Here is a 12,491-nt window from a genome sequence, read left to right as displayed (position 1 = left end):
GGTGTATTTTCGAGCTGAAGGCCTTGCTGATGGATACCAAGGCTAGTATCCCCTTCACAGGACTTTGTTACATTTAAATAATATTCTGATTAGTTGATGATTATATCAACAGGAACGAGGTGAGTGGGTGAGAAAATTATTACTGGGCTTTGAAATGGAGGAAGAAAGGGAGTGCTCCTCTTAAATAGCAAGGCTACAAATCCTTGAGTGCTAGGGCAGCAGTTGGCAATGACAACCTTTTCAAGCAGCAGCTGACATCTGATGCAGTCCAGCACTAGGACCTGGCCACTGCTTGCTACCTGGTCATAGCATGGACAACTCCCCTACCACCAAATACAGCTGAGGCCCCCAGGCTCTGTGGGCCAGATCCAATGTCTCCATGCACTGGATTTAGCACATGGGCTGTAGGTTGCCACCCGTTGCTCAGGGATGAACCTGAGTCTTCCCCACCGCTGAGTCTGAAAGGCTGACAAAAATCATGGTATGTGACTGAGTTCAAAATTGATACCATAGAGAAAATTATTTACTTTTGTAACAAGAATAACTGATTTTTAGTCAACCGAAGACTGCGGCACTCCTGTCATCGGGAAGGCTTTGGCTTCCATGACCACAGTCCACTCTTTGGTGAGAGAGGCAGCGAGCTGCTGGAAAGGGACGGCCTCCACCTCTCTCCTCTTCTCAGCCAGACTGGCTGACCTGCTCCACTGGGCTTTAAAACTAATCCCGCTGGGGGATGGGGGGACTACCGCCACTGCTGGCCTGCTGAGCAACCCTTGCAAAGCCAGCAGGTCAAGGCATTTAAGGGATCCCACCCCTGGCCCAACCCTGGAACAATCTGTAGGCAAGGCAAGGGCCCCCAAGGGGACACTTGTGTGCCTATACACAAATGCAAGGAGCTTGGGCAATAAACAGGAGGAACTTGTCCTCCTGCTAAATGTAAATAACTATGATGTCATAGGGATAACGGCAACCTGGTGGGATTCCACCCATGACTGGACCATGGGTATAGACAGCTATACCCTGTACAGGAGGGATCGAGTGGACAAAAGGGGCAGAGGTGTAGCTCTCTACATCAAGGAAAGCTACGCATCCCTGCAAGCCGACATTGGCACCCACAGTGGGAGATTTGAGACCCTCTGGGTTAAAATCCATGGGGAACATGGCACAGGTAGGAATCTACTACAGACCCCCTGCTCAGGGTCAAGACCTTGACCAGGAGTTTGGCAGGGAATTAGCTGATGCCGCATGTTTCCGATGCATGATTTTCATGGGAGATTTTAACTACCCAGACATCTCGTGGGAGGAATGCTCAGCAAAATCCAAGCAGTTGCAAAACTTTCTCTCATGCATGGGTGACCTCTGTCTGATGCAGGAAGTCTATGGGCTGATGAGAGGTAAGATGCTGTTCAGCCTTGTACTGGCAACCAGGGATGACCTAATCAGCGACCTAACGATCGATGGGAAGCTGGGTGACAGTGACCATAAGCTGATTACCTTCACCATCTGCCGTAAAGCTGTCAAGTCAGTCAGTAATACAGAAGTCCTTGACTTCAGAAAAACTGAGTTTGACAAGCTTAGAAGGCTCAGTGAGGCCCTAAAGTGCCACAACCCAAAGGGTCAGGATGAGTGGTTGTTCCTCAAGGAAGCAATCCTGGATGCGCAAGCAAAGTCCATCCGATCTTGGAGGAAAGGCAGCAAAAGGGCACAGCGGCCCCTTGGCTCTCCAGGGAACTGGCGGACCTCCCGTGTCGTAAAAGGAAGACCTACAAAGGATGGAGGACTGGAACTGCCACCAAGGAGAAATACTCTGCTTTAGTCCGGACTCGCAGAGAGCAAATCAGGAAAGCCAAGGCTGTGCTGGAACTCCAGCTAGCTACAAATATCAAGGACAATAAAAAGTCCTTTTTTAGATATGTGGGGAGCCGGAGGAAAAGCAAGGGCAACACTGGACCCCTGCTAAACCAGATAGGGCAACTGACAACTGACACTCAGGAAAAAGCAAACTTACTTAATGGATATGTCCCGTCAGTTTTTCCACCAGTTCCATGGGACGCTCCTGCCCACTTTGGGTCAGGGAGGCCTGGGCGAGGGAGATTCCTTGCCCTCCATCAAAGCTGACCTCGTGAAGGAACACCTTGACAGGCTGGACACCTTCAAGTCAGCCGGCCCTGATGGGTTACACCCAAGGGTACTCAGGGAGCCGTCGAACATCATAGCTCAGCCCCTGGCACAGAACTTTGAGATCACAGATCTTCATCAGGCACTTCACCTGGTGCTCTGGTGAAGTGCCTGATGATTGGAAGAAGGCCAACGTCGTGCCTATCTTCAAGAAAGGGAGGAAAGTAGATCTGGCAAACTACAGGCCCATCAGCCCGACCTATCCTGGGGAAGGTCTTGGAAGAGATTATCAAAGAGGCCATCTTTAACAGACTAACTGATGGCAATATCCTGAGGGATACCCAGTATGGGTTTGTTGTGGGTAGGTCTTGCTTGACCAATCTCATTTCCTTTTACGACCAGGTGAACTATCACCTGGACAAGGGGGAAGAGATTGATGTTGTATATCTTGACTTTAAAAAAGCCTTTGATCTGGTATCCCATAACCACCTCTTGGCAAAACTGGCTAACTGTGGCCTCAACCTCACCACAGTCCGCTGGCTGGGGAATTGGCTCCACGGCAGGATCTAAAGAGTGGTGGTTAATGAAAGCCAATCATTTTAGTGCGCAGTCACCAGTGGGGTCCCTTCAAGGCTCTGTCCTAGAGCCTATACTGTTTAACATCTTCATCAGTGATGTGGACATTGGTGTCAGAAGCAGACTGGCCAAGTTTGCTGAAGACACCAAACTCTGGGGTAAAGCATCCACACCTGAAGATAGAAGGGTGATCCAAGCAGCTCTTGACAGGCTCATGAAGTGGGCAGATGAGAACCTGATGGTGTTCAACACCGAAAAATGCAAAGTTCTCCACCTTGGGAAGAAAAACCTGCACCATGCTTATAGGCTCGGCAGTGCTATGCTGGTTAGCACTACAGATGAAAGGGACTTGAGGGTTATGATTGACCACAAGATGAACATGAGCCTGCAATGTGATGCTGCGGCTAGTAAAGTGAGCAAAATGCTGGATTGCATCCATAGATCCTTCTCAAGCAGATCCCGGGACGTCATTCTCCTACTGTACTCAGCCTTCGTGAGGCCGCAGCTGGAGTATCACGTCCAGTTTTGGGCCCCACAATTCAAACAGGATGTGGAGAAGCTTGAAAGGGTACAGAGGAGAGCCACGCACATGATAAGAGGTCAGGAAAACAGACCTTATGATGAGAGGCTGAGAGCCACGGGACTTTTCAGCTTAGAAAAACACAGGCTCTGGGGTGATCTGGTGGCCACATATAAGTTTATCAGGTGTGTTCACCAGGATCTGGGGTAACTTCTGTTCATCCCCAAGGGATGCAAGATCAAATGGTCACAAACTCCACCACCACTGATTCAGGCTGGACATAAGGAAGAACTTCTTTACTGTCCAAGCCCCCAAAGTTTGAAATAGACTGCCGCCAGAGGCGGTTCAAGCACCTACTTTGAATGCCTTCAAGACAGATTTGGATGTTTGTCTTTTGCCCTTTGGGTGGGGGGCTGGACTCGATCTTCCGAGGTCCCTTCCAGCCCTAATGTCTATGAAATCTATGAAATCTTGCTGGGATCCTATGATCCCTGCTGACTTCCTGCCCCTGGGGTAGGGGGCTGGACTCAATGATCCTTCAGGGTTCCTTCCAGCCCGAATGTCTACAAAATTCTATGAAATTTTGAGTATTAAATGTCTTTTACATGCATTTAACTATTACTAGATTAACTCACTCTGAATATCATAATCCAAATAGGGATATTTGTGGGGGGAGTAAACAGGTATAGAATATAGAAGGCACCTCTTTGTCAGGGTTAGGTAAACAGAATACACACCATTACTTCACATAAATACTTAAGATAAAATGGAATGAATGGCATTTGTGTATCTTGATCCCATTTGCATACCACCCACCCAAGACCTTGCATATAATAGAAAAATTGTTCACAAGTAAACTGTGTGTAGATTAGTTTTGTGTTTCAGAGAATGTCCATGCAATTTTCCCCCTCACTAAATTTACTCAGCAACAGAAGGGATATTTACCATGCCAACAATGTTGACAATTAGCATCTGTTAATGCTCTGAAAGACTAAAATGCCATCATCCCATTTTTCCCATTACAACACAAGAGATAAATCAAATGTCAATCCATTTCTGTTATGAATCATTAATAAAATTGCAAACAGATCTTTTCATTGTTTAGCTTGTAAAAGGTATGGATAGATTCAGCAGCAAGAAACTCATATGCACATTGGTATGCAGCATGATTAAACAGGAACACAACATTTCCTTTGTCTGTAATCAATCCCCTTCTCCAGGGGAATACTATTCTTTAGAGACTAATACTCTACTGACTGAAAAGAAAAAGTTCACAATATAAAAAACAGTCTATTGTGGAGTGAAGGCTGTATCAATACTTAAGGAAGAGGAATCTGAGGATATGTTTTAAGAAAGAAAACAGTCCTAAAACCTCAAAATTCAAATTTAAGACTACACTTACAATGTGTGCGCCAAACACCTTGCAAGAGAAGCATGGGGTAAAGAAAATAAGAATGGGGTAGGGGTAGGGGCAGGAGTGGGCAGATAGTCTCCCTCATCCAACCCACCCAAAAATAAAACGCTACTCTACAGATTCTCAGCAACAGTATACTCTGGGCCATGCAAGAGCGAGAGAGTAAGCAACTGAGCAAGTGTATGCACCCTCTCCAGATTACAATCTCCTTAAATTTCTACAGCATGATTACTATTATAATCGGGGCAGGCAGTTATTTTGGGTGTAGGAGGCCAATTGCCAAGTAAGTTTTGGCAAGCTGTCAAGGGCTGCAAGCGTAGCCCTGCCCTTTTCCAGGTGCCCTGCCCCTTACTCACCATCTTGGAACTAGAAGTCCTGCCCGCAAGCCCTGACTTTTGCCACCAGAAGTCCCACCCCTTGCCCCCCAGAAGTACTTCTTTAAGCAACGGGAACCAGAAAAATACCAAATTATATTTTAAAAATCAAACACCTACTACAACATTCATTAATTTCATTTCAAAAAATATTTTTGTCCTGATTTAGATGCGTTTGTGCAGCGCACAGAGAGGTGATAGTATAATAGCTTAAAATGAAGACCTACTCTTGTATATTGTGGTGGGGTGTGCAGGGTATGGGTGGGTGGATATAAGTTTTTGGGAGGCTGTGGTGTGGGGGGATTATGGGGTTGAATAGCATGGGGGTGTGGGTGGGTATGGGATTTTTGAGAGACTGTAAGTGTGTGGGGGGAGGGTGGCTGGGGAAGGTTGTGGCATGTGTGGAGGGGGAGGGTTTGCCCACAGCCCCCCCACAGGAGACAGAACCCCTGCCAGCGCTCCTCCAAGCCCAGGCTCCGTGCTTCTGCTACACTTGGCCCCGGGGCACCAGCATGGGCTCTGTACTCCTGGTCACCACCACTCCCCATCGCCCCATCTGCCACCACTGCCCTTCTCCTGCCACTTAAAACTAAGAAATTATATTCTAAAAATCAAACATCTACTACAACATTCATTAATTTCATTGGCATAAAATAGATGTACACCTTATGTAAATCAAAACAAAGGCTGTTGTCTAGAAACTTTTTCTAACAAGGTATTTTTTTTAGTTATCCTTATTAGTACTAATTTTTCCATAAAGACAGAAAGACATACCACAAGGGTTGGTGTCAACCACAAAGGACAAAAAAAGGCTTTTTAATGGTTTCTTTGCCATGCGACAGATATGAAAAATGCAGGCACATCTCATGCAGATTATTTTCTGTGATAAAGGAGGTAACATGATTTCCTGGTGCACGCTAGAACACATATTACAGCAGCATTATTATATACCTGTTTGAGAGCTTTAAATAAAGGGCCAAAATCTGGAGTAACAGTTCAAGACATGCAGTCATTTTCTAGGACAGTGTCATCTAAAATGAAGGAACTTCTATGCAGACTGTAGAACACGCAGCTGATTATATATTGCAGGTCATAATTGTTACATTTAAAAACCGAATTTCTAACCTAGTGCTTTATTAATTGACACAACACTTGGTTGGTGAATAGCAGAAAAGCTTGCTCTAATAACTACCAACAAGTTACAAAACTAAATGACAGAAAAGACTCCTTCCCAATATAAAATAAGCTATTAGCCCTTAGTATTATCTTAGCTACACCAAGATCTTTACTCAGTGTGGGCAGGAAGCAGTTTTTGTACAGCCTCAAGCATAGGTCCTTCACTTGTTAGCAGGGTGGCAGGATGGCTTTTGGTCTGGACTGCACACAACTTACTGAGAAATCTGCTCGGTTTTTATACCATTTCTTCAAAGCATTTTTCTTGATGATAGGCCAATTAAACTCCTAACAAAGGAAGGAGGAAAAGGTTGATCATCATATCATAACTGTTAATTGCCTGGCTCCTGTTTTTAATTGTCTAGGTGTAAAGACTGCATGTTTCTGCAGCCTCTGGAATTACAGGTCAATCATAGATGATGGGCCTTGAGTGTCAGACAGGATACTTAGAGGTGTAACCAAACTAGTTTTTGGGTATTTATCAATGGGGTACATTTGCAGTAGCTCATAACTTTAGATATTAGGGCTGAGCGAAATTTCGCCGGCTGTTTTGTTTCAACACTGTTTTGACTCGAAACAGTGAAATTGAAATAAAATGAAGGGCTTCGAAACAGACTTGAAACAAAATGAGGCTAGTCAAAACATTTCAAAAGTTTTGAAATGTTTCAAGTTTTGAAGCAGCCAGGTGGTGGGAGACGGGAGAACCAGGGCTATGCTCCCAGTGGCTCCGCAGCCCCGTGTGGCTCAGCTGGGCGGGGAGCGCAGCCCTGGCTCTCCCTGCCTTCCACAGTCAGGCTGTGGGAAGTGGAACACAGTGCAGGGGAAGGGAACTGAGCCCAATCATAGTGCTAGGGAGGGGAACTCAGCTCAGCTAGGCTCAGTTCCCTTCCCCAGCTGGATGGATCCCAGCAATCTGGCTCAGTTCCTTTTCCCAACTTCCTGGTCCCAGGTGGCAGCATCTGGCTTCTCTCCCTCATCTGGCAGGCAGATCGGGGCCCACAACCCCAGGAGGACTGGCACAGCCCCCGCAGCCCTCTCGAGGTTGTGGGCCCCCAGTCTGCCTGCTGGATGAGAGAGGCTTTTTTGAGCTTCCCCATTATAGCCTACGGTTGAAACAGTGTCATTGTTTTGATTAAACAAAACAGAACAGCAGTTTTGAATCAAAACGAAATTCAAAATGAAATGGTATCCCATCGAAACCTTGAAACACAAGTCGAAATGGGACAGTGCCATTTCACACAGCCCTGTTAGACATACACTGAATCATTTCAGACATTTTTTAACACCTTAGAGTGACATTGGATGCATTGAGAAATGTGAGGATGTCACCCGCAGCACATTCTCCCTATGTTCAATGTGCCTTTTACAGGATTTTTTTGAGATGCATATTTAGTCTTTTGTTTTCTTTAGCTGCCAGGCCAATTGAAATGCATACGCAGTTTCCTTGCCTTCACTGGCTCATCCTTTCTTTAAAGCGTTTCATTAGGTACACATATTAGGGCTGTGTGAAGCTTCGGGTGGTGATTTGATAGGAAGGAGATTTGGCCCGATTCGGTGGCCGAATCTCCGAATCCGAATTGAATTAGGAGACCAATTAAAAGGTCTGAATTGATTTGAAGCTCCCTGAAATGATCCAGAAAAGATTTGGAGAACTTTGGTGATTCGGGCAATCCCCGCCTTTTGCAGCAGGGAACTGGATCCAGACTCTGAGCTTGTAAGTAGGGGCTGGGTCAGGTGGGGCTTGAGGAGGGAGGGAGTAGACCATGGGGGGACCCCTGCCAGGCCCCATCCCCTGCTCACTCCCCCAGCTCACCCCCCATGGCTGTCCTGCGTGCTCCAGCTCCCACCCTTTTAAAAAAAGGCCCCTACTCACTGGGTGCTGCTGGACAGGGGGGACGATGCCTGCTGCCCCCCACTTCCCCCTGCTGCATGGGGGGCTCCGTCACAAGCCTCCCAACCTCCCTCCCACTCTCTCAGCACCCCCATGGCTTTTTAAGAAAAAAAAGCAAACCCCCCCCTCAAACTCACCAGCTCCTGCAGCATCCTCGGGGCATCTTGGGGCTCATTCAGAGCCCTCCACATGGCATGGAGGAGTGGGGGGCAGCAGGGATCGCCCCTCCATCGGGCATGAGCCAGTGAAACGGGGCTTTTTTTTTTTTTTTTTTTTTTAAAGGGCTGGAGCTGGGACAGGCAGAGTAGCCATGGGGGCGGGGGGAGCTGGGAGAGCAGCGGGGCCAGGAGGCTAGTGGCAGAACCCCCCATGCAGCATGGGGTAATGGGAGGCAGTGGGGATCATGCCCTCACCTGGCAGGAGCTGGTGAACAGGGGCTTTTTTTTTCCTCTAAGTGCTGGGAGCTGGGGCGAGCGGGGCTGGAAGAGTGAGCAGGGGATGGTCCTGGGTGAGTCAGCTGAATCGATTTGGGACAGTGATTCAAAACACCAAATCGAATCACTGTCCCCTGAATTGGGCAAATCCGAAGTGAATACTAGCTGCGTTGCACAGGCCTAACACATATGTGATGAGTACATCAGGACTCTGCCAACAATTTTAACCACTTTTATTATTTTATGGCATGAGTCTGGTATTGTGTACCACAACCACCCCACTGTCTCAACACCTAATGGGTTGCAAGTCATTAGCAGAGTTTAATTTTCTTGTGGCAGTCTAGTTATCATGACCCAGTCTTGCTCCAGCAACTGTCCTGCATTTTTATGCAAGAGACGCTTTCATAGTTTTCATATGTAGCAATAATGACTACCCTCTAAGGACAAATGAATAACTGCTCAGACCTTGATGTTGTTTGTGGCAAATATTTCTGTTTTTCTGGTACTCTGCTCCTATATCTAGATTCAGAACGGCAGTGCAGAATTAGGTTACTAACAGTTTCTACTCCAACAATAAAAGCAAATAAAAGGAAAGCTTAGCAGAGAGAGGTGACGAAAATCTTAAGATCAAATGTGGAAAGAAAACACCAACCCTTTTCTAGCTGATGTCCGTTAGAAAGTCCATATTTCACACTGGGGAAAGAAGTTTGTAGTAGTAGCACTCCTTAAAAAAGCCTCAACTCTAGCCTGTGTTGTTTTCTGTTAAAATCTACCATGATACAACTGAAAGCACGTGCTGGTAGAACTTGTGCCAAGTACTGCAAACTGATTCTCCACCCTGCCCTGATGTGTGTTAGGTAAGCTTGATGGTAAGCTCAGCTGTAACATACAGCTTAGTTCTAGATTATGGGTAGCCCTTGTAAGCACCTAAGTAATTTTGGCACAAGATTCATTCTGGGTGCTTGATGACTATCAAAGTAGCACTTAAGTTATTCTGGCATGTTTAAAAATGTTGTCCTAGTCTTAGATAAATGGCTGCGGAAAGGTTATTTGTTTCTAGCCTAATTAAATATGATTGACAAATTTAGAACAACATTTGCAAAGCATTGAATTAAACATATAATACTCCTCAGATGGCAGCTTCTATTCTTGGATCCTAAAACCCTTCAGAGATCTGGTCTTTTGTACCATGTATAACTATAGCATTGCTCAACAAATCAACATCATGTATGGATGGATAGTCTAAAGCAGGGCTGTCCAACCTTTTTGCGTGTGGGGCCGGATCATGAACTTTTCATCACCCAGTGGGCTGGCAGCAGCAGGTGCTTGTGTGGCCTGTCCAGTCTGGCCGTGGCCTGGGGGTACAGGGGTCAAGGGGCGCCGCCTGACCCCACCATGTCCTCCCTGCTACCTGGGCGGCTTTAAGGATGCTCCCACACCTGCGCGCCTGGGCTCAGCAGCCAGGGGGACATGTGGGAACCCTACAGGGAGGTGACAGACATACAGGGACATCCCCCTGCTCCCCGAGGCCCGCACCTTACCACCCCCAGCGCGATGTTTGCGGGTGCGGGGGGGATGCGGGGAGGTGGGAGCGATGCCAGCTTCCCGCCCTGACAGCCACAGCCACAGCAGCAGCGGCAGCAGCAGCATCTCCCATAGGCCTGGCCACAGCATCCCTCCAAGCCAGCATCTGCGCCCCCTGTGCCCACCCGCTGCACTGCAACCAGCGGGGACCGGTGCAGGGTGGGGCTGACATGCAAACGAGGAAGGGAGGAGCGGGGCTAGGAAGGGACACTGTGACATGAGGGGGTAGGGGAGGAACTGCATCGTATCGGCAACATCAAGCTGACACGGTGCGTGTGGAAACCTTGTCCCTTCCCTGGCCCTCCAGCAGCCATTAGGAAGCTGCTGGGGGAGGGACAAGGGGTGGGAGCGAAAGTAAACAGTGTTTACTTTTATTTCCCATTGCAGTACCGTGGGCCTCAGAAAATGCCTTGGTGGGCCGCATGGAGGCCTGGTCTAAAGCAAATGAAAGAGGTTCTTGCTAACCTTGTTTAAGTGAAGACATTTTTCTGCTAGAAAGAGGGAAGACGTTACTGTTCTTTAGCCCCAAAAGACAGGGTTCTATATGAAGTAAGCGATGCCATACCCTGATTTTCCAGTTTGCCCGATTCGTTACAGAAAGTAAGTTTGTAGTTTACTAAAATGCTCTCTTAATTGCAGTACTTCTGACATATAAAACGCTCTCATTTTGAATTGTGGGCATCAACACGTTCTGCAACAGAATTTTGTAATAACTCCCCCAAAGAATAGGATGCCCTGCTAAGCTTTCCTAAATAGAGAGCAACTAAAAGTGGGACTACAGCTATATAGGACTTAAGAATATAGGTTCACTGCTGCTAAATTATCCAGATGAGATTACTTGATTTTTCCCCCTAACCCCCAATATAATTCATTTTTTAAAAAGAAGGTAAGTTAAATTTCATAGACATCAGGGCTGGAAGGGACCTCGGGAGATCATCGAGTCCAGCCCCCTGCCCAAAGGGCAGGAAGTCAGCTGGGGTCATAGCATCCCAGCAAGATAAGCATCCAATTTACTCTTGAAGGTGTTCAATGTAGGTGCTTGAACCACCTCCGCTGGCAGACTGTTCCAGACCTTGGGGGCTCGGACAGTAAAGAAATTCTTCCTTATGTCCAGCCTGAAACGGTCTTGCAGGAGTTTGTGACCGTTCGACCTCGTCATCCCTTGGGGCGCTCTGGTGAACAAATGTTCCCCCAGATCCTGGTGGTCACCCCTGATAAACTTATAGGTGGCCATCAGATCACCCCTGAGCCTGCGCTTTTCCAGGCTAAAGAGTCCCGTGGCTCTCAGCCTATCATCGTAAGATCTGTTTTCCTGACCTCTGATCATGGGCATGGCTCTCCTCTGCACCCTCTCAAGTTTCTCCACATCCTGTTTGAATTGTGGGGCCCAAAACTGGATGCAGTACTCCAGCTGCGGCCTCACCAAGGCCGAGTACAAGGGGAGAATGACGTCCCGGGATTTGCTCGAGAAGCATCTATGGATGCAAGCCAGAGTTTTGGTCGCTTTATTAGCCGCAGCATCGCATTGCAGGCTCATGTTCATCTTGTGGTCAATGATGACCCCCAAGTCCCTTTCTTCTGTAGTGCTATCCAACGTAGCACTGCCGAGCCTATAAGCATGGTGCAGGTTTTTCCTCCCAAGGTGGAGAACCTTGCATTTTTCGGTGTTAGACACCATCAGGTTCTCGTCCACCCATTTGCTGAGCTTGTCCAGGTCAGCCTGGATCACCCGCCTATCTTCTGGCGTGGATGCTTTGCCCCAAAGTTTGGTGTCATCGGCAAACTTGGCCAGTCCACTCCTGACTCCAATGTCCACATCGTTAATGAAGATGTTGAACAGGATGGGTCCAAGCACAGAGCCTTGAGGGACCCCACTGGTCACAGGGCACCATGATGAGTGACTGCCATCAATTACAACCCTCTGGGTCCGACCACGGAGCCAATTTCCCAGCCAGCGGATAGTGGTGGAGCCAAGGCCACAACTGCGCAGTTTGGCCAAGAGGTGATCATGGGATACCAGATCAAAAGCTTTTTTGAAGTCAAGATATATGACATCAATCTCTTCTCCCTCGTCCAGGTGATAGGTCACCTGGTCATAGAAGGAAATGAGATTGGTCAAACAAGACCTACCCGCAACAAACCCGTGCTGGCTATCCCTTAGGATGTTAGCCTGGGCCAGTCCCTCAAGGATGGCCTCCTTAATAAACTTTTCTAAGATCTTCCCCAGGATAGAAGTCAGGCTAATGGGCCTGTAGTTAGCCGGATCCACTCTCCTCCCTTTCTTGACGATCGGCACCACATTGGCCTTCTTCCAGTCTTCGGGCAGTACACCAGAATGCCAGGAGTTTTCAAAAATCCGTGCCGGGGCTGGGCTATGATGCTCGCCAGCGTCTTGAGTACCCTGGGG

Source organism: Crocodylus siamensis, chromosome 8 (assembly GCF_052110815.1).
Source record: "Crocodylus siamensis isolate JL-2025a chromosome 8, ASM5211081v1, whole genome shotgun sequence".
Lineage (NCBI taxonomy): Eukaryota > Metazoa > Chordata > Crocodylia > Crocodylidae > Crocodylus > Crocodylus siamensis.
The sequence above is the reverse complement of the archived record's forward strand: the minus strand, read 5'-3'. Positions refer to the sequence as shown.